The 21,206-nt window shown below is 40.3% G+C and overlaps 1 protein-coding gene across 1 annotated transcript in view; it reads left to right on the top strand.

Annotated features, from left to right (window-relative positions):
- The window catches only part of GNAI1 (G protein subunit alpha i1), a 203,375-nt gene extending 185,756 nt beyond the window's left edge, over positions 1-17,619 (top strand). The window contains exon 9 of the mRNA XM_069228677.1: positions 16,187-17,619. The gene's annotated coding sequence lies outside the window, so the exon portion shown is untranslated. The remainder of the gene's footprint in view (positions 1-16,186) is intronic.
- Positions 17,620-21,206: the final 3,587 nt, after the last annotated feature.

Here is a 21,206-nt window from a genome sequence, read left to right on the forward strand (position 1 = left end):
ATCAGAAAAATGAAGACGGAGGGGTGTCGACTTCTACTCATAGCTCCCAGATGGCCCAGACAAATATGGTATACGGAGCTCCTCATGCTCTCCGAACGACCACATCTACCACTCAGACAGAGTCCGACTCTTTTAACGATGCACCAGGGACAAGTCACACACCCACATCCGTCGTCTCTTCATTTGTCGGCTTGGCTCCTGAACACAATGAATACTTAAATCTCAAAATCTCCCCAGAGTGTAGAGACATCTTAGCAAAAGCTAGAGCTGACACTACCAACAAAACCTATAGACTTAAATGGAAACGGTTTTGTGTTTGGTGTGCAGCGGAAAATATACCTCCTTTATCTTCTACTCCGGAACAGATACTTCCATATCTCCTGCTCCTGGCAAAATCAGGACTTGCATATTCTTCCATACGGGTACATCTGGCAGCAATCTCCAGATACCGCAGATCACCAGATAGACTCTCTTTGTGTTCCACAAGAATTGTCAAACAATTTATGAAGGGCCTTTTTCGGGTCTTCCCGCCAATTAGGAAACCCCCGCCTCTATGGTCATTGAATGTTGTGTTGATGCAACTCATGAAAGCTCCTTTTGAGCCGATCCACAAGGCTGACCTAAAATTCCTGGCATGGAAAACAGCGTTACTGTTAGCTCTTACTTCGGCAAAGAGAGTCAGTGACATTCAGGCTTTCACCATCAAACAGCCGTTCCTCCAGTTTACAAACTCAGGTGTCATCCTGCGGACAAATCCTAAATTCATTCCGAAAGTTCCCTCAACATTTCATTTAAATGAACCAGTCATCTTAAAAACCTTTTTTCCAAATCCGCAAACAGTGGCGGAAAGAACATTACATTCTCTCGATATTAAAAGATGTTTAAAGTTTTATCTACAGAAAACTCACGCCATCCGCCAGTCGGATCAATTATTTGTAGCGTTCGGCGGAACAAAGAAGGGACACGCGGTGTCCAAACAAACTTTAGCAAGATGGATTGGCCTGGCGATTCAATTCTGCCATTCAAAAGCAGGAAAGCCGCTCCACACCAAGGTGAGAGCCCACTCTACAAGATCGGTGGCCACTTCAGCGGCACTCTTTGCAGGTGTACCACTACATAGCACCTGTAGAGCAGCAACATGGTCCAGCCAACACACATTTACAAGACATTACTGTTTAGAGGAGACAAACCAGGTCGATACAGCAGTGGGACAAGCAGTGCTGAGGCATCTATTTCGTTAAGGTGAGCCTCTTACACATCCCACCACCACACTCGAGGTATGGTCATTAATGGTTCATTTTCTTCTACTGTTTAACGTGTCGTATTCTCCATAATAATAGCATAGACTGTGTCAGGATTTCTTGCCACACACATTTTCTTGCTTTTATATTCGTATGTTTGTGAATATAAATATAATTATATGTAAGTGCATATTTAAAACTGAACTAATGTGAATCACATCACGTATAGAATTACGATGGCATTACAGTCAATGTAATTCAGTAAGTAAGAAAACATTACTGCTCGTTACTCGGATTCAAGCATGTGAATCTATGAAAGATCCAATGCTGGAGAAGAAAATTAGTTACCTGTAACTGCAGTTCTCCAGTATTGGTATCTTTCATAGATTCACATGCGACCCGCCCTCCTCCCCTCAGAGGCTCCCCTATTATACAGATATTAAACTTCACACTCCTAATAGAAAATCTGAGGGAATTCAGCCTCTGTTGGGAGTGTTTGGGAGGGGCTGAATCCTGATTGGTTGATACTCAAGTTTGGGTCTTTTCACAAAACAAAGTGGATAGACTGTAAAATACCTTATGAGGCCTACTTGGGCCTACTGGTTTTATTTTTACTGACTTACTGCTTTTTATATATTTAAATTTACCGTGAGGCTCCCACCTCGACGACGGGGATGATTCAAGCATGTGAATCTATGAAAGATACCAATACTGGAGAACTGCAGTTACAGGTAAGTAACTAATTTTCTTACCCAGTGTACATCTGTTCGTGGCATGAGGCGCTGCAGATTCACATGCGCCCTCCCCGGGAGCCTGTAGCCGGTGTGAGTTGATTAAAATTAAACTCGTACATTTGTAAATTTGTAAATATAATACTTTGTCACATTATGTACATACATACTTACTCCATTGCATGGGCATTATTACTATATACACAACTCCTACCTCACCCTCTGCGGGGAAAACAATCTAAGATGGAGTCGACGCCCATGCGCAATGGAGCCGAAATGGGAGGAGCCCCTCGATCTCGTGACTCGAAAAGACTTCTTCGAAGAAAAACAACTTGTAACACTCAGAGCCCAACACTAGATGGCAGGATATGCACAGCATGTCGACTACATTGTTAGATTGTTTTTCTTTCTGCCGTCCGGTTTGGACGTGTTTCCTCTCGCTTCGAGATTTCGATTTGGAAAACTTTGAAAACACTTTATTTTCGTCGGTATTGTATCGATCGGGTTTACATCTTCCATCGACACATCGGTACCGTCGCATGTGTAGCTGCAGATACACATGCTGTGCATATATCGCCATCTAGTGTTGGGCTCTGAGTGTTACAAGTTGTTTTTCTTCAAATAAGTATATTTCTTTTTCTTTTTTTTTTTTTTTTTTTTTTTTTTTTAGTCACAGGATTGTGTGATTCCTCTCGGTGATAGTGCGCATGGGCATCGACTCCTTTGTTAGATTGTTTTCCCGCAGGATGGTGAAGAATTGTGTATGTAGAAATATTTATAGAAAGTAAAGATGTCCATGCAATGTATATACATATTTATATGATTAAATACTACGACTACATGCTCCCATGTGAATCTGCAGCACTACATGCCACGAACAGATGTACACTGGGTAAGTGACCGCTTCCGTTCGATGGCATGTGTAGCTGCAGATACACATGCTGTGCATAGACTGAAAAGCAGTTCTTTTCCCAAGTATGCAGTGGTTATCCCAAAGGAGTTGCAGTAGTTTGAAACTGTTTTTAGCACTGCTTGACCAACATTTGCTTGTTGTTGAGAACACATTCACACAGTAGTGCTTAGTGAAGGTGTGGGGTGTGTACCATGTAGCTGCTTGGCATATTTCAGCCATTGGTATTTTTCGTATGGGTGCCATTGAGGCACCCTTTTTTTCTAGTGGAATGTGTTTTTGGTGTCAATAGCTGCCTTTTCGCATTGAGATAGCAGGTTTGAATACATTTTACAATCCATCTAGTTAATCCTTGTTTTGAAATATGATTACTTTTTATTAGGCTGTTGGAAAGCAACAAAGTTGTTTAGTTTTTCTAAAGGCTTTCATTCTGTCTGCGTAATACATTAGAGCTCTTTTGAGATCAAGAGTGTAGACAGCTCTTTCAGCAGCAGAATATGGCTGTGGAAAGAAGACTGCTAATTCGACTGACTGATTAATATGAAATGGTGAAACCATTTTAGGTAAACATTTTTTGGATTTGTCCTAAATACTACTTTGTGTTTGTGTACTTGGAAGAAGGGTTCTTCTAAAGTAAATGCTTGAATTACACTTACTCTTCTTAAGGAAGTAATTGCTACCAAGAAAGCAACCTTCCATGAGAGAAATTGAATAGTGCAAGAGTGCATAGGTTCCACATAAGTCTTGTGAGCCCAATATTAAGATTCCATGCGGGAGATGGTGGTACTCTAGGTGGAATAACTTGGTTAAGCCCTTCCCTTAAATGCTATTATGACAGTAATTTTAAACAGAGGTATGTTGTCTATTTCGAAAGGTAGGCTGATATTGCTGTTGAATGAATTTTAATAGACGAATATGCAAGATTTGCTTTTTGTAATTAAAGCAAATAACATACAATATCCTGTACTGATGCTTTAAGTGGATAAATAGTTTTAGGTTTGTAGTAAAATACGAAATGTTTCCATTTATTTGCGTAGCAATGCCTGGTTTTCGGTTTACGTGCTTGTTTTAGAATGTCCATACATTCTAATGGAAGCCTTAGGTATCCAGATTCTATGACCTCAGGAGCCAAATCTCCAAGTTGAGCACACTGGGACTGAGATGCCTGATTTGACCCCTGTTCTGTGTTAACAGGTCTGGTCTGTTTGGAAGCTTGTGATGTGGTACTACTGAAGGATCCAACAGTGTTGTGTGGCGATGTGCCCATGTGGGAGCTAGGAGTATCATAGTGAGGGAAGTGTGATGCATCTTGTTGACCAGAAATGGAATTAATGGGAGAATGGGGAAAAGCGTAAGCAAATATCCATGAACTTTTGATCCATAGAGCATTGCCCTTGGATTGGGGGTGTGGGTATCTGGATGCAAAGACTTGTACATTTTGCATTTTCGCTAGTTGAGAAAATGTCTATTTGGTGTTTCCCACATCTGAAAGCAATATTGAATTACTTGTGGGTGAATCTCTCATTCGTGTATTTGTTGCTGCGTCCTGCTTAGAAGGTCCTCTAGCTGGTTGTGTATCCCTGGGATGTATTCTGCTAGCAGGTGTATGTGATTGTGAACTGCCCATTTTCCTATTGTTTGTGCTAGAAGGGACAATTGGGATAAGGGTGTATGATCCTTCATCCCCCCCCCCCCCCTACTTTTATTCAGATAATACATTGTTGTCATGTTTTATGTTCTTATTAAGACTATTTTGTGTATGATCTATGGTTGGACTGCTTTGCTGGCAAAGAACACTGCTAGTAATTCCAAGTGGTTTATGTGGTAAGTTTGCTGGATTGAGTCCCATTCCTCTTGTATTATCAGATTGCTGAGATGGGCTCCGCAGCCTGTCATTGACGCATCTGTTGTGATTATGGTCTGTGACACAGGGTCCTGAAATAGTCGCCCTTTTAGTAATTTGTTGTGAATGCAGAGATTTGTAAGTTTGGCGGTCAAACACTAGATCCTATTGTTGACCCTGTGGCTGCGACCATTGTCCCTAGAGACACTGTTGTAGTGGTCTCCTGTTTGGATGTGCATTTGGCACTATTGCTATGCATGGAGCCATCATTCCCAATAGTTTCATGAAGTCTTTTACTGTGTAAGTTTGGTTTGTAATTGGGAAATGAGGGAGTGAAACGCTTTTATCCGTTGTGGATTTGGGTAAGCTAATGCTGACTGAGTATTCAGAATTACTCCTAGATAAGGTTGAATTTGTGATGGCTGAAGGTGAGATTTCTGGTAATTGAATGTGAACCCTAATTTGTGTAAAGTATCCTGTGTATTGTGTGTGTATGTTGGCAGTTGGAATAGTGCTGGATTTTATTAACCAGTTGTCTAGATAAGTGAAGATGTGTATGTGTTGCCTTCTGAGGTATGCTGCTAGACATCTTGGGAACACTCTTGGTGCTGTTGTTGCCCCAAAGGGTAGTGTCTTGAATTGATAGTGCTTGCCTGCTATTACAAACCTTACATACTTGCGGTGAGCTGGGTGTATAGGAATGTGGAAGTAAGCGTCCTTTAGGTCTAACGCTGTCATGTAGTCTTGCACAGTCTATTCAAATCATGCTAGGGATGATGTCCTCATGCATCCCCCAGGTGCTATTCTGATGCAACAATTGCAGGAGCAACTGGACAGGCAGTGGATCAAAGCACAAGGCTCTTTCGATGGTATAATTCATGTCACCCCGGGAATACGTACAGGTCTTTCCTAGTGGATTCATGAAGCAAACCTGTCCATGGGTCTCGCATTCATACCTTAGATTTCCTGGTTGGTTATCACTACAGGCGCTTTCTTAGACTTACCTCCAAGATATGCAAGTCAGCTGCAAATGGCAACTCTCAGTTGCTCCTACATATCAACCTGCTAGAACTAAAGGCAGTACACTTATCCTTGCAAGCCTTCCTGCTGACTAAGTGTCTGCAGTGCTCAAAGAAACAAGGAAGGGGGCGCAAGATGTCACGAAGCTCATCGGATTTAGTAGTGGTCGATCATTCATCAAATAGATCGGAAGGCAGAACATGTGCTGGGGAAGCAGAATGCCATGCAGGGAATGGGAGATAAATCAGGATGTCCTAGAAAAGAAATTCCGCCAATGTGGCAAGCCAAATCTGGACCTGTTGGCAACCTCACAGAATCCAAAATGTCGATTCTTCACAAGCTGGCATGCAGAACCAGGGTCTTGGAGGAATGAGTTTTTTTAATTGCATTGTCTGGAATCTTTGCATTCGCTATTCGTATGACTCCTCCACACAAGGATTCTCATGAAAATAAAGGCAGAGCCCTGCACAATCTTGCTGATAGCTCCGAGATGGCTAAGGCAACATTGGTACACGGAGTTACTTCTCCTGTCAGAGTCACAGCGCATCCAGCTGAATCCACTTGCATCTCTACTGACAATGAACCAAGGCCAAGTACTTCAGCTGGATCTGATATTCTTACACTTGTCAGCTTGGTTCCTGTATTCAATCGGTTTGCACATATAAACATTCCAGAAGAATGCCGGAATACTTTGGCCCGGGCTAGAGCAGATAGCACAAACAAGACTTCCAATCTTAAATGGAATCTGTTTTTCGTATGTCAAGTGTGCACCCAGTGTCATCTACACCGGAAGAAATCCTTCCTTATTTACTGAATCTGGCACAAACCGATCTCGCTCATGCTTCCACTTAGGTTCGCTTAGCGGCCGTATTCCACTTCAGAAGATAGACATCGTCATCACTATGGTGTAGCAGACTCATCAAACAATTTCTCAAAGGTTTTTTAGGGACTTCTGCCAGTCAAACATCCACTCCCACAACTAAATACTGGGCTTTCTCAGCTAATTAAAAGACCCTCTGAGCCAGTACACAAAGCGGGTACTAAATTTCTTTTTTGGAAAGTGGTTCTTTGCCTGGCAAGATGAGTAGGTGAAATGCAGGCATTCACCACTCAAGAACCTTTTCTTCAATTCAGGGACGAGTGATTCTTCAAACTAATCCAAAATAAATTCCAAAGGTTCCATCAGACTTCCATTTAAATGATACAATAATTCTAAAGACATTTTTTCAGATTCCAAGAATGCAGCAGAACGGGCATTGCATTCCTTGGATGTCAAGAGATTAATAAAATGTTATCTTGACAAAGCAATTCCGCAAATCCAATCAGTTATTCGTGGCATATAGCGCTCCAAGGAGGGTTATCTACTTTCTAAACAAAGTATAGCAAAGGTGGATATCTAATGCCATACAAATTTGTCATCAACAAGCTGTCATGCTGTTATAGATTAAAGTGTGAGCTCATTCTGCCAGAAGTATAGCCACTTCAACAGTATTTTTTGCTGATGTCTATGTCCAAGATATCTGCAGAGCAGCAACCTGGATAAATAGACACAACTTTACACATTACTACTGCTTGGATTCCACAGTACACAACGATGCTGCAGTTGACCAGGTGGTGTCACGACATTTTTACCAGTAAAGGTTAGCCATCATAGTAAGGGCTACCATGCCATCTGCAAATATATATATATATATATATATATATATATATATATATATATATATATATATATATATATATATATATATATATATATATACACACACACACATAGAGAGAGATGTACAAGTATATTCAACTGTTTATATAAAATGTGCTATTTAACTGCTCTAATATGATTCCAATCAAGTGAATCTATAAAAGATCCAATACTGGAGACAAAAGTCATTTACTTACCTGTAACTGTAGTTCTCCAGTATTGGTATATTTCATAGATTCACATGCGATCCACCCTCCTCCCTTGAGAGGCTCACCTTTTCTTTGGTACAATACATATTCACACTTTGAAAATCTGAGCGACTGAAGCTTTTAAGGGTAGTGTTCTAGAGGTTGCTTCAATACGACTGGTTGAAGTTTAGTCTCTTTTAAATGTTAGACATATTGCTAAAGTGAAGGCTTTATGGCCTCCCCATGCTACGTATAACATTAATCTGGTTTCTAATGGTTCCCTGGAACTCCCACTTCGACATCTGAGAATGATTAAAGCATGTGAATCTATGAAACATACCAAAACTGGAGAACTACAGTTACAGCTAAGTAACTTATTTTCTTAATGCCTTTTGCCCTTCTCCCATTGCTTAGATGGCAAGCTGCCAGAGCACCGCTTGGACTCCTGTTAGTTATTGTGTGGCAACGTATAATATAGGGTTGTTGGTAAGGCTTGTGTATGAAAAAGTTGCCTATTTGAATAACTTTACAAGCAATGGTGAAAAGATTAAGATTTGATGTTGGCGTATGGCTTAGAATCCTGCCATTTATCATTCTAAACTGGGCAACTATTTCCCCCTTCTGCTTACTGGTAACCAAATTTTATAGTAACAGCAGAACATTCCAAATCTCGTTTCAACCGTCAAAACCCTAAGTAGGTAAAAAGGTGTCCCTCCAGTTGCAATTAATAGCACTAGTAGACCGCTTAGTCATACTACTGTTACTTGATTCCTGAATTAAATTTAGTAGACAGTCTGTAAAGGAGTAAGAAGCACGATGCGCAATCTCCCCGATCCAAGGTATGTATATGCTGAAATAAAAAATGTTCCTTGTCTCATTAAATACCCAATATTTTGAATTTTGGGCTAAATACGTTTCTAGCTCTGATTAATACTGGTACACGTTTGTCAGTGTTTCTGAAAAATATCACTCCCTGCTACCAGTGGGTGTCTGTCCTCACAATCAAAGCAAACAGGCTCTATCACAGGTCCTGCAGTTAACATCACAATTCATAGTGCTGTTAATATTTTTTGTAATAAAATTATTTGTAAAACGTAAAAATCCTCCTTCATAAACATTCTAAAATGGAGGAAATTTATTTTAAAAAACGTGAAAATTCTGTTAGTATTACAGTGCCCAGTGTCGGTAGCTATAGTAGTGAACTGCTGATTTCCCTTGAACATATCGCCTCAGTTTAAGTCTTCCTTTTCTCCACTGGGATGGCAAAAATGGAGCAGGAGTTAGCCTTATATTGCAATTGCATGTATATACTACCCATTCACCTGACATGACATTGAAGCTAGCGCTGTGCCGTAAAATTAATGGCTATTGTTTATTGGGATCTTTCTGGTGTTCACATGGAAACCATTCTATGTATTATTTACTCTAGTTTCTTTGTGGTAGATTACATTAATAGGAGCTTGTTGTGATAATTTGTGAGGGGTCACAAATTGTTGGTGGGATGGAAGTGAATGCTAAATATTAGTTATTGTGATGCTGTAGGTTCCCTCAAGGTTTCAAAGATCCCATAATGGGAGCGGATTGGGAGCCATTTTCAACGTAAGTAACCAGATGAAATGAAATCCGACATTAAACCAGTATTTAGGACACTGAGGCAATCTAATGTTATACATCCGACAATATTAATTATTTTGTTGTGGGTTTGATCGATTTGGTTTTGTGAGCCCATTGTTTGCCGTTCTGCCTAAAGTCGGTCTGTGTGTGGTTGTGTGTAATGTATTTAAACCAGTTTCAATGCAGCGTTCTTATTTTGATTTGTTTTTTCCACACGTTTTCCATTATTTAATTGTTCTACAGTGTTTACTGTAGTTTTACTGACTGATCTTTACATTTTCTTCTCATGTACTGCATTTTTAGTCCACGGTGTGGTACTAGACCGAAAAAGTGAATAGTAAACGATACTTGACAATTAGGGAGAATGGTTACAGCTGTTAATTAGAAATAACAAAACACAAAAAATTACCTGATGTACCACTTAGCTCATCTCTGCTCCCTTAAACACAGTAGCTAAGAAGTGATGCTAGCTGAATGTTTACCATCTTCTGAATGTTTGCACCATCCGTGCATAAAGCACCCTGAAACAGCTTCAATCTGATTGAAGTGCTACACAGAAATAAACGACGTGTTGACATTTTCAGTGTGTTTTAAAAGGCAGAATCACTAATACATTTGCCACTGTTTTTTTTTAAGAAGATGGTGCATAGATGTTACATATATGCTGTAAAAGTCAGCTAACAGTATATCCTGAAGGAACTGCACATGAATCTTTAAATACAGACTTCTAACAGTGCACATAGTCGGCCCTGCCTTGAAAAAATATGCCTTAATGACAGACGCTCAATAAGGCATTTAACAAGGTGGGGCTTGCACCTGTCCCAATGAACAGTTCAACTTGCACACAATCAAAATAAGCTCTTTTTTTTTTCTTTTTTTTTCTTTTTTTTTTAGGTCTTGCCTAAGACAGCCTATCTGCGATCTGTTGAGACACATTGTCTTACTTTGGGCTTTGAGCCAGCTCATTGCTTACCATTGTTTGGATTCATTGTTCCTCACATTTGCTTACTACTTATTCATTACCTGTGTGGACTTCCCTTCTCCTCTTTGTGTTTGTTGGTCTCCTATATGATGGGCCCATTGCGTTGCTATGCCCTTCCACTGCTTACTTTTTCAGACTCTAATTTTAGCTTATGTCATTCACAAGAGCGCATGTATTTCCCTGCTGTCTCGTGTGCTTTTCCCCCACTTCCTGCATTGCCTTCTCACCAGAGTGCTTTCTCCTTGCCAGCTCCATGTTGTGCTCTTTCACTCATTTGGCCCTCCGCTTTCTCCCCCATGTTGCTTCTCGCACCTTCTCCAGTGTTGCTTCTGCCCTGTGTTGCTTCCTCCACCCTCTTTAAAAATCCACCTACACCCGAGCTACTTCTGCCCCTAATCCCAGTGTTGCCTAGGAGAGTGGTTGCTTCTCGACCAGATTTTGCTGATCCAATTTGGATCAGTAACTAAAAAGAAAAAAGCAGTCATTCTGTAGGTGTGCCTGCCCATAAAATATGTGGCTGGCCACTTCCAGAGTGAGTTAATTTTTGGCCACAAGGCACAGCTTTGAGGATGCTGTGCTAAATGGCTTAAACAATTGGCTTAGCTAATGGGTCCTAAAGGCAAGAACTATTGGCTTTACCAGTATTTCCAAGCATGGGAACTGTGCAGCCTAAGAGCCCAGCTATGTGAGCAGATGTATTGTTACTTTTAAGGGTCGAGCCTGCGTCGCATGTGCTTGTGCATGCGTTTCGCTTGCAAGACGCTTTAGGAGTTAGAAAAGGGCTTGGAGCCCCGTCCATGTCACGTCAGTGTATTTCATTGGTTCCTGGGCTTGCCTGTTAAAATCTACTCGCTTCATTAGTGGAAGGCATGTATAAATCATGCCCTCTCTGGTGGTTAGCCCTCCTCAGGCGCAGCGATCAAGTACTGAAAACATGTGAGGCTTGCGGTTTTCTGTCCGGTTTGTGGACTACTTTTTATCTTTGTTTGCAGGGCGATCTCGCTTGGCAGATGTCGAGCGATTTCCATGACATCGACCCTGTTACATAGTTAGTTGCACTTTTGCCAGTTACGTCAATAATTGCACTTTTACCTATAGGTTTCACTACAAGTGAACTGTAGCAGCGCAATCGGGCTCTTTTTCCATTTAATGTGGCAAGAAAAGTCCAGTTGGGCGTTTACAACTGCTAATAGCTCTAACTCGGAGAAATGCGAGACCCGTTGCATTGCAAATGCTTGTTGGTGTTGTCTTCGCTGGCCTCCTGAGGGTAGTGAGGCTTACCAGCTGTTGCAGATCCCATGGATAAGAACAGTACGCTGGCTTCCTCTTTAAAGGGAACCACTTCCTAGCAGGCTCACTGTGCAGAAATGCTCCCTTCAAGAGAATGGCACACATGAAATAGCAGCCCTGTATTAATACTGGTATGTTACATTGCTTATATGGTGCAATTCGTGACAGGATACTCTGTAGCAAAAAACATGTTTATTGGGCAGCCGGGTCTGTGACTTTTCACCCAATCCACTATGTAGACTGAGACCTCTTTCCGAAAGAATTCCAGGGATATGTGTATAATAAAACTGTGCCTTTTGTACAAGTGCTTAAAATTGGAATACCAAAGCAATTGTTAACGCTGAGAAACCCTAGCTATATTTTAGTCACACGAGACTAGATAGTGGATTTCACACACTAGATCAATGAACCGAATCTGCTTTAAAGAAAACGTCATCTGAATTACATCATAATCACATAAAGCACATGATAATCAATTCAGCATAAATAACCACACCAGTTTATTAAGAAGTTAATGATTTATTTCCCTATATTAACAACGCTAAAGACATTATTAATTTTCAGAATCAAATGATACATATAGAGGAGAAACTAAGGCTGATTCGAACGACCAATATATCTAAGTTTAATCAATGCAAAAATACAAATTATCTCAATGGTTATTATACAAAACCATTGCAAGATGAATTGAATACATCTCTTAATGATAAGACAAAAATATCAATGACTATTCATGAGCATGAGAATATCACCTCACTAACCACTAATTAGCAACAACATGTTGGACTTCAAGTAAGTTTTAGTAACAAATTTAGAAAACATCTGGCGTTATCAAAAATATGCAGCAGTAAATAAACTTTTGCAGCTGGTACCTGAAAAACAAGACAAATAACAATTCATAACTGATACATTTACCAAATCACTATGGTAATCAGCAACATCTAATTCCTCAGGGGGACAGCAACATCAGGCATCAGGACGGGAACAAGTAGCATCAGGAATAAGAGTAGGAGTGATGGTTTAGAATTTAGTCTATAAGATACACTAAACCATCTAAGCATAAGTTCAGTATTGAACAGACAAACTAATAAAGTACCAGAATGTCAATAGACTATCTGGAAAACATGAAATGTCAAAGTGACAGATCATAAAGTAAGTCTCAGGAACTTGGAATACAAGTCCCATCAGGAACAGAGAATGCATGAAATCAAAGGTGACTGAACACTAAATTAAACTTTTTAAATGAAAATGAAAGGATAAAGTATAAGGTGTGAAAGTTATCACCAATCAGAACATTAACAGATATAAAATTATATAATTTGTTTACTCTAAGCTCTTCTATTTGCTGTTACTCCATTGACGACATCTAAACAAATACAATTGTCTTGCGTTTCCTCTTCTCCAGGTTCATCTGTGGATCCATTGTTTTCACTCCTCTGGGATACGAAGTCACAGGAAAATGATTACAAAATATATTACTACATCATTTATTTTCCCTCGAGGAAAGACATACAGGTTAGAAACATAACTACAAACCATGAAGTCAGTCAGACTTCGGGACACACTAGAAACATTTTATACAGGTTGCACAGTGACCTTGCATCTGCTTCTCTTTTGATTCTGACATTTGTTTTTTAGTTAAACACACTTTTTTGGAAAGACAAAATAATTTAATCAGCTAAAGTTAGCATGGTAAAACAAAATATAGGCCTTACATATGATGTTGGCCATTTAGTTGATCACAATCTTCATAAATACAATATTATAATTAGATTAATTCACACATTAATCTGTAAGTATAATTACATAAAGACTAAACATTTTATCAAATCTCAGCTCTCACACAAGCACCCATGATAAAGCTGCGATTTAGCCCCAGGAAATGTCTGTTAGTCTATTTCATCGATAACAGAACAGCTCTAAGAAGTGCTACTGCCATTCCATTACAGTGAGCATAGGCAAAGCCAGTAGGTCTCGCCTTTGGCACCTATTGCTTAGCCAATGAGTTTAAGGCTTGCTGTACAGCATACCTGATGCTGTGCAGCATGGCTAAAGAAAAAACAAAAAAGGTGGTTGTGACGCGGTGGTTGTCACAGCATAGGTGCCTGCAAAATAACGCAAGCAATTTTTAAAAATATTTATAGTGTTGAATGAATACAATAATTAGTTCAACATATTTTGAAGCACAGGTACAGGGGAGCAACATAGAGGACCAGGGTTGGTGGATGAAAACACTGATGGTGGGGTTGGGGAGGAGAAGGAAAAGGTGAGAGAAGAAGGGTTCTAGAGGGGGAAACATGGAGGGCAGGGTTGGCGACGAGGAGCAATGGGTGAGGGCACTATGGAGCGGGCGGGAAGAAGCACACGGGCAAGAAAGCAAGAGGGAAAGTACACAAGAGTAAGTGTAACATGGAAGAAGGGACGATGAGAAGCACGAGTGACATAGCAACACGGAGTGCAGGTGGAGAGAAATACACGTGAGACTCTTCTGGAAAAGAGAAGCACTCATAGTGTAACTGAAAAGAAAAATCTGCTTGGAAAGCAAACAGAAGCATGGAAATAGAAAGCATGGAAACACAGAAGCAGTCAATCGAAACATATTGTATAGAGACTATGCTCTATGGGAGGGACAAACAAGACTTACTAGCTGGGACTTGAATTAGAAGCAGGCAAATGAGTGACAGGCAAGCCAACCGATGTTAAGCAATGCATGGGCTCTAAGGCCCTGCATGCTCTTGGTAATCCCTCATTATGTCTTTTGCAACCTGACAGCTGTGCTAGTTGGTATGCTCAGCCTAACCAGAGTCATACCAGGTTTGCCAGGATATGCACAGATAACAAGTGTGTGCAAAGCTTCTGTGGTTGCAAAAGCTCAAGGATTCAAAAGTATTAAAATCTCTTCAGATGAAAAAGGGGAGGGGATTGCTGAGGGACCCAGCTGAAGTTACCCAGGAGTAAATCTGGGGTAAAAACAGGTGGTTCTAATTGACTGTCAGTCGCTTGGCCATCAGCCCTAATCTCCTCACAGTACAGAAAAAACACACCGGTTATGTGGATATTGTGAAAGAAACACCTTTAAACCCCATGGCATATCAGGTCTAGTTCCTTTTTCACAAACCCTTTCCCCAGTACCCATTTCAAACCGATTTGAAAGGACAAGAACACTAACTGTGTGTGCTATTTACAAAATACTGATCACAAGTCTGGCACTTGCTTCATGGGCTCTTGAGCACTGCTTCCACAAATGTAAGATTTCAGACATTCTCAACAGATGGTATAGAAAACAGACGCCACAATTCTTCCTAGAAACTTATCAAACCGAGACACTTAAAAATCTCAAAGTGTTTGAAAAAGGCCTAACTGCTTCACAAGCACTGCAGAGCTGTGACCAATGCAGAACATGTCACTCAACCATCCTCCCCCCCCCCCCCCCCCCCCCCCTTACTCCCATGTGCCTTCCCTGTTGGGCAGATAGTCCCTTGCCTCGAACAAACCACTGCCAAAGCAGATGAAAAGGAAATCAAAAATGTGTGGTGAGCCGCAAGAATAAAATATTGGAGCAGCCAGTTCATAAACACGTTGGCACAGTAGATACGATTTGCAAAGGGGCCCATTGCATGGCTCTGATCAGGGGCACAATGTGAAATCATCAAAAGATTACGAACACCCCCAACCCCACACACACCTGCAGTCTCTGTACCCCAGCAAAGGATGGCTACGCCAGTCAACGCGTGGATCTATGTATTTAGTCAGTGGAATTCAGCCTGAAGTCATCAGGACAGCGCGCCTGACGCCAGCATGTCTGCCACTCGGATACTAAGAGCTCAATGCTATTGATATCACTGCCTGCTTCTAGTGCTGGGTTAAGAGGTTCCAACATTACAACTAGTCATGTGTGTTGCCACGCTCAAATAGCGCAAATGTCGGGCAGCCGTGATGGAATGGTCTTTAAAATTGTGGTGCTGTGAGCAGCCAGACGCTCTGATAACGGTGGGTGCAGGAGTAGTGGAAACAGTGACGTGAGAGATGAGTGAGGAGCACTTCTTTGGCCCATCTCGCCAAGTGGCTTGTAGGATAACATAAGGAAGAGTTTTTATAGAGAACTACTTAAAATCAAAGTCTGTGAAATGTTGTAGGCTGATCCAAAATGTGACGGATAGCCCTTCGAGCCAATGAGTGAAGGGGGCTCACCCAAGCAAACCTGTGTTAGATGGGGAATGAACAAAAGCTTCTTTGCCCATGTATTCTCTGTATCTGTGTGTGGGGGGGTGGCAGGGTGTAGCAGTAATTAGTATTTTCAGTCAGCTAAAGCGGTCTGTACCTGACCCAAAAATGAGGGACACGCTCTTAAAAATTGCCCTTCGGCCCAGAGATTGGGACTTGGATTTACAAATGTGGATGCTATTTCTGTACTGAGTTATAGTCGGTGCAGAGGGCACAGAAGCAATGTTGACGTCCATTTTACAGGTTAATTCAGCGTTTAGCCTGCGTAAACCACCAAGCTCAAAGGTCCTCAGTAGCAGGTTAGTAACTTTTAATTTGGGCATTACAATCCAGCTAACTCTGGACACATTCTGTTTGAGTTGGCCAAGTTCTGCTGTTAAAGTATTGTAGGCCGTTAATAGGTACATAAACCATTTACTAATTCTATGTATCTTTTCTCCTTAGGTTAAAACTGACTTCGTATTGTTTTAAATTATGGCTTTTGGAGTGACGAGAAGATGTGTGCTGAATGATGGACCAGTACTGTACTTGCCAGTTTTAACAGCTTTATTTATGTTCATGTCTTGTAAATTTTCAAAGTAATTAGTATTAGACCTCAATGAAAAGTATCTTGATTGTATGTATACTTGTAATTGTAGGGTTGTTATTTGTACAGACATTGAACAGAATATTTTAATAATTTACTTTGTCCTTTGAAGTTCCTCTGTTTTATGAAATATTTCAGGACAGACATTCTTGCCTTGAGATTATTTAAAGAAATACTGTACATTTTATTTCAGTTCACCTTTTAAAATATGCATGCTGCCTTATTCTCAGTTTTTGTTTGCTTGCAGGCCTTGGAGATCTATCAATTAGGTCTATTAAAATCAGGAGACTGCATTGCATCTGCACAAACTATGGATATAACCAAATCTCAGTCTCGTTAACTAAAGCCTTCACTGTGCATTTTTATTAATAACTCGTTTGTGCATTACCTTATGGGTGGTGCCAAAGTTACTTTTTATACATTTTAAAAAGAACTACGATTTTATTTGTAAATATGTGTTTTCCAGAAGGGTTGTACTAAAGATAACTTTTGGGTATGAAACGCAAACAATGACATTTAGAAATGGTGTTGAAGCATTCCTTTACTTTGTTGTCAACATGATGACGCTCTGTATAGATTAATAGAATAATGACCTCTAAGTTTGTGCATTGTTTAATATTTTGCTGTATTTTAGCACATGTATAGCATTGAAATTGGAAGTATGTTACAATTGTTTTTAGTTTACAGAGGGCTACCTAATTGGCAGGAAAACTATCATTAGAGTTCCAGTATTCTGCTCTGGATATTCTGAATAGTTTGAAAGGGGAGGACAAAAGAATGGAGCAGTATTGTTAACTTAATACTTTGTTGGAGCACATGCAGATCTAATTGTTTAGACAGTGCTTTCTTGATCCATTCTTTCTCACTGTGAGCAGACTACTCATTTAGTCTGCATTGCTGTTTAACAGCTTATACATTCTGGAGATCAGCCTTTTCTTTTAATTCATAGTATCATGCCACTTTGCTTTAGTTTGTGTGACTAATTGTGTTTGGCTCTTTCTCATTAAAGTTGTTTTTGTATATCAATGTAAAAAATGAAATTCGTAACTGCTGAATTTAGTCTGTCTATATTCTTTATGTGCCTTGCCTGAAAATAAATCGTTTAAAGTTGAATGGAAGACCTGCATTCACAGTGTGTAAATAATTGAAAGAATATTTTCTTGAGTTCCAATTTGTAAACTAGCAACTGTTGGAAAACAACTGTTTGAGGTCTCTCCGTGAACTCATGAACTTTATCCTGTATAATGGTTATTAACATCCTAATAAATTTGACATTTTTAACATTTGTAAATATTGTTTTATTCTCGTGTTTGCATTTCTAAGGTTGACCTATTCAATATATTCACTGCATATTTAAAATGTGTAGCTAATACTGAACATGTTTTATACATTTTACAATATTCCAAATTAGTAGCTCTGATAGCATATAAAGGTTCTCCTTGCTACATATTTGTAGCCTTAGCAGCAGATATGGCTTAGTTTTAGACCCCATCCCCGCTACATTGGCCTCCCTCCCCACCCCTAAGCTCTGCCAAATGCTTACTAATTTTCCATACCTGAACCAGTTAATCTCGTGGGCTAAAAGTCACATGCCTCCAACACATTACTTGAGGATTGTGTGCATTAGACTTAAACTTCATCAAATAAACGCCTTTTCGGGCACCCACGCCCTCCTTGGGCCTGTTCGGGCCTACTGCGTCATAGGCTCGTGGATAAGACTCCTTTCCGATTCTGTCCTCTGTGCCACGCCAAGTTCTCATATACTGACTAGCCCTTGGTGTGTAATCTCTGCCTTTCTCCAGAACATCGAGTAGAAAGCTGTGAGAGGCGTGTCTCTTTTCGATCGATGAAAACGTTACATGATCGAAGGGCAAGAAGATTGGAGATGGAGTTGAAACTCACAGAGCCCACTATGATGTCCTTGGCAGGCACAAACAGCAGTTTCGATCCCAGACTCTGACTACGAGCAGGCTATATACCCAGCTCTCACCGCAAGTATCTAAGGTTTGTAATAGCAGGCAAGCACTATCAATTCAAGGTACTACCCTTTGGGGGTAACAACAGCACCAAGAGTGTTCACAAAATGTCTAGCAGCATACCTCAGAAGGCAGCACATGCATGTCTTCCCTTATCTAGACGACGTTAATAAAATCCAGCACCATTCCAAACTGTCAACGGGACACTCAATACACAATAGATACCCTACACAAATTAGGGTTCACAATCAATTACCAGAAATCTCACCTTTAGCCAGCACAAATTCAACCTTATCTAGGAGCAATTCTGAACAGTCAGCATTAGCCTACCCAAATCCACAACTGATACAAGTGTTTCACTCCCTTATATCCCAATTACAGGTCAATCTAACTTACACAGTAAGGTTTCTCATGAAACTATTAGGAATGATGGCATCATGCGTAGCGATATTTCCAAAAGCACTTCTTAACATGAGACCACTGCAACAGTGCCTCTTGACACAGTGGTCTCAGGCACAGGGTCAACTACAGGATCTAGTGTTAGACCGCCAAACTTGCAAATCTCTGTAATGGTGGAATCACAACTTATCAAAAGGGAGGCCATTTCAGGATCCTGTGTCACAAACCATAATCACAACAGATACCTCAGTGATAGGTTGGGTAGCCCATCTCAACAATCCGACAATACAAGGGGTATGAAACTTACCACATAAAACACTTGGCATTACTGGCAGTTTTCTTAGCCATCAAAACATTCCAACCACTGATCCTATACAAAATAGTCTTAATAAGGACAGACAACATGACAACAATGTATTATCTGAAAAAACGGGGGGATACACTCATCCCAATTGTCCCTTCTAGCACAAACAATATGGAAATGGGCAGTTCACAATCACATTCACCTGTTAGCGGACAACATCCCAGGGATACACAACTAGCTAGCAGACCTTCTAAGCGGGATGCAGCAACAAATACACAAATGGGAGATTCACCCACAAGTAATTCAATATTACTTTCTGATGTGGGAAACACCAAACAGATCTTTTTGCAACAAGCAGAAATGCAAAATGCCAAAACTTCGCATCCAGATACCCACACCCTCAATCCAAGGGCAATGGCCTGTGGATCAACTGGTCAAGGATATTTGCTTGCACTTTCCCCCTCCCGTTAATTCCATTTCTGGTCAACAAGAGGCGTCACACTTCCATCACTATGATACTCCTAGCTCACACGTGGGTATGTCAACACTGGTACACAACACTGTTAGATCTGTCAGTAGTACCACATCACAAGCTTCCAAACAGACCAGACCTGTTAACTTGGAACAGAGGTCAAATCCGGCATCCCAGTGTGCTCAACTAGGTGATTTGGCTCTCGAGGTCATAGATAACTACAGCTTCCATTAGAACGTATGGATATTCTAAAACAAGCACGTAAACCTACAACCAGGTAGTGCTATGCAAATAAATGGAAGCATTTTGTATATTACTACCAACCTAAAAATATTGATCCACTTTAAGCATCAGTACAGGCTATTGTTATTTGCTTCATTTACAAAAAGCAAATCTTACGTATTTGTCTATTAAAATTAATTTAACAATATCAGCCTACCTACAAAACAGACAACACACCTCTTTGTTTAGAATTCCTGACAAAAGCATTTATGGAAGGGCTCAAATGAGTTATTCCAACTAGAGTACCACCAGCTCCTGCCTGGAATCTTCATATTGTGCTCACAAGACTTATGGGTCTACCATTTGAACCTATGCACTCTTGCGCAATTCAATTTCTCACATGGAAGGTAGCTTTCTTGGTAGCAATTACTTTCTTAGAGTAAGTAAAATTCAGTCATTTACTTTAGAAGAACCCTGCATCCAAGTACACACACAGTAGTATTTCGGACAAATCCTACATTTTTACCTAAAGTGGTTTCATCCTTTCATATTAATCGCTCAGTCAAATTGCCAGTCTTCTTTCCACAGCCAGATTCTATTGCTGAAAGAGCCTTCCACACTCTTGATCTCAAAAGAACTAAAGACTTTAGAAAAACTAAACTTTTTGTTGCTTTCCAACAACTCCAAGATAATCGTATTTCAAATGAAGGATTAGCTAGATGGATTGTAAAATGTATTCAAACCAGCTACTTTAAAGTGAAATGGGCATGTTCCTCCTGAAAATCATAAACCTAAGACCACTTGTATCCGTTCAGCAGTGTTAGGACAACATGTTTTCTTCATTTGTGCTATTACATTGTTAATGTCCTCCATGTTTGTAAGGATGTATAAAACATCTGCTGAAGAGTCATACTTTGTTGCATTAACTAGAATCTGTACTACCCTAACATGTTGACTGCATTTGTGCCTTCAGCCTAAACAGATAGAGATGTAAAAGACAGAACCATGCATGGGGATACTTCCTTAGTTGACTATAACATATATGACCCTGTGGCATGAGAAAATAAGTGCAGACAAAACATGATTAATCAGTACTTCCTGAACATATCTGACGTGCTGGTACCACGTTATCTAATCTGTTATGAATACTATGGGACACATTCACATATGTAGACAGTTCCCTTTGCCGGTGTATGATGAAACTAGTAGAACTAGAATATACATTACTATGGAAGAACAATAGTAGAACTCATAGTAATGAGACCAAAAAAGGAAACAAAAATACATAACTTTTGTTTTGCTGGTTCAGAAAATTGTCCAAAGTCAGAGGTGGAGGAGGGTATTTTTACTGTCACAATCTTTTCCCCTCCCCCCATTCCATTTATATCACGGATGGTTTTTGCTGTACCCAGGGGTCAATTGAATGTCTGAAATGATTTCAAGGCATCTTGCCATCTAGCTTGAGGGCAGTGGGGAGTAGTCATTGTCACGGTAAACGGTCCATC

This window comes from Pleurodeles waltl, chromosome 4_1 (assembly GCF_031143425.1).
Source record: "Pleurodeles waltl isolate 20211129_DDA chromosome 4_1, aPleWal1.hap1.20221129, whole genome shotgun sequence".
In the NCBI taxonomy this organism is placed as follows: domain Eukaryota; kingdom Metazoa; phylum Chordata; class Amphibia; order Caudata; family Salamandridae; genus Pleurodeles; species Pleurodeles waltl.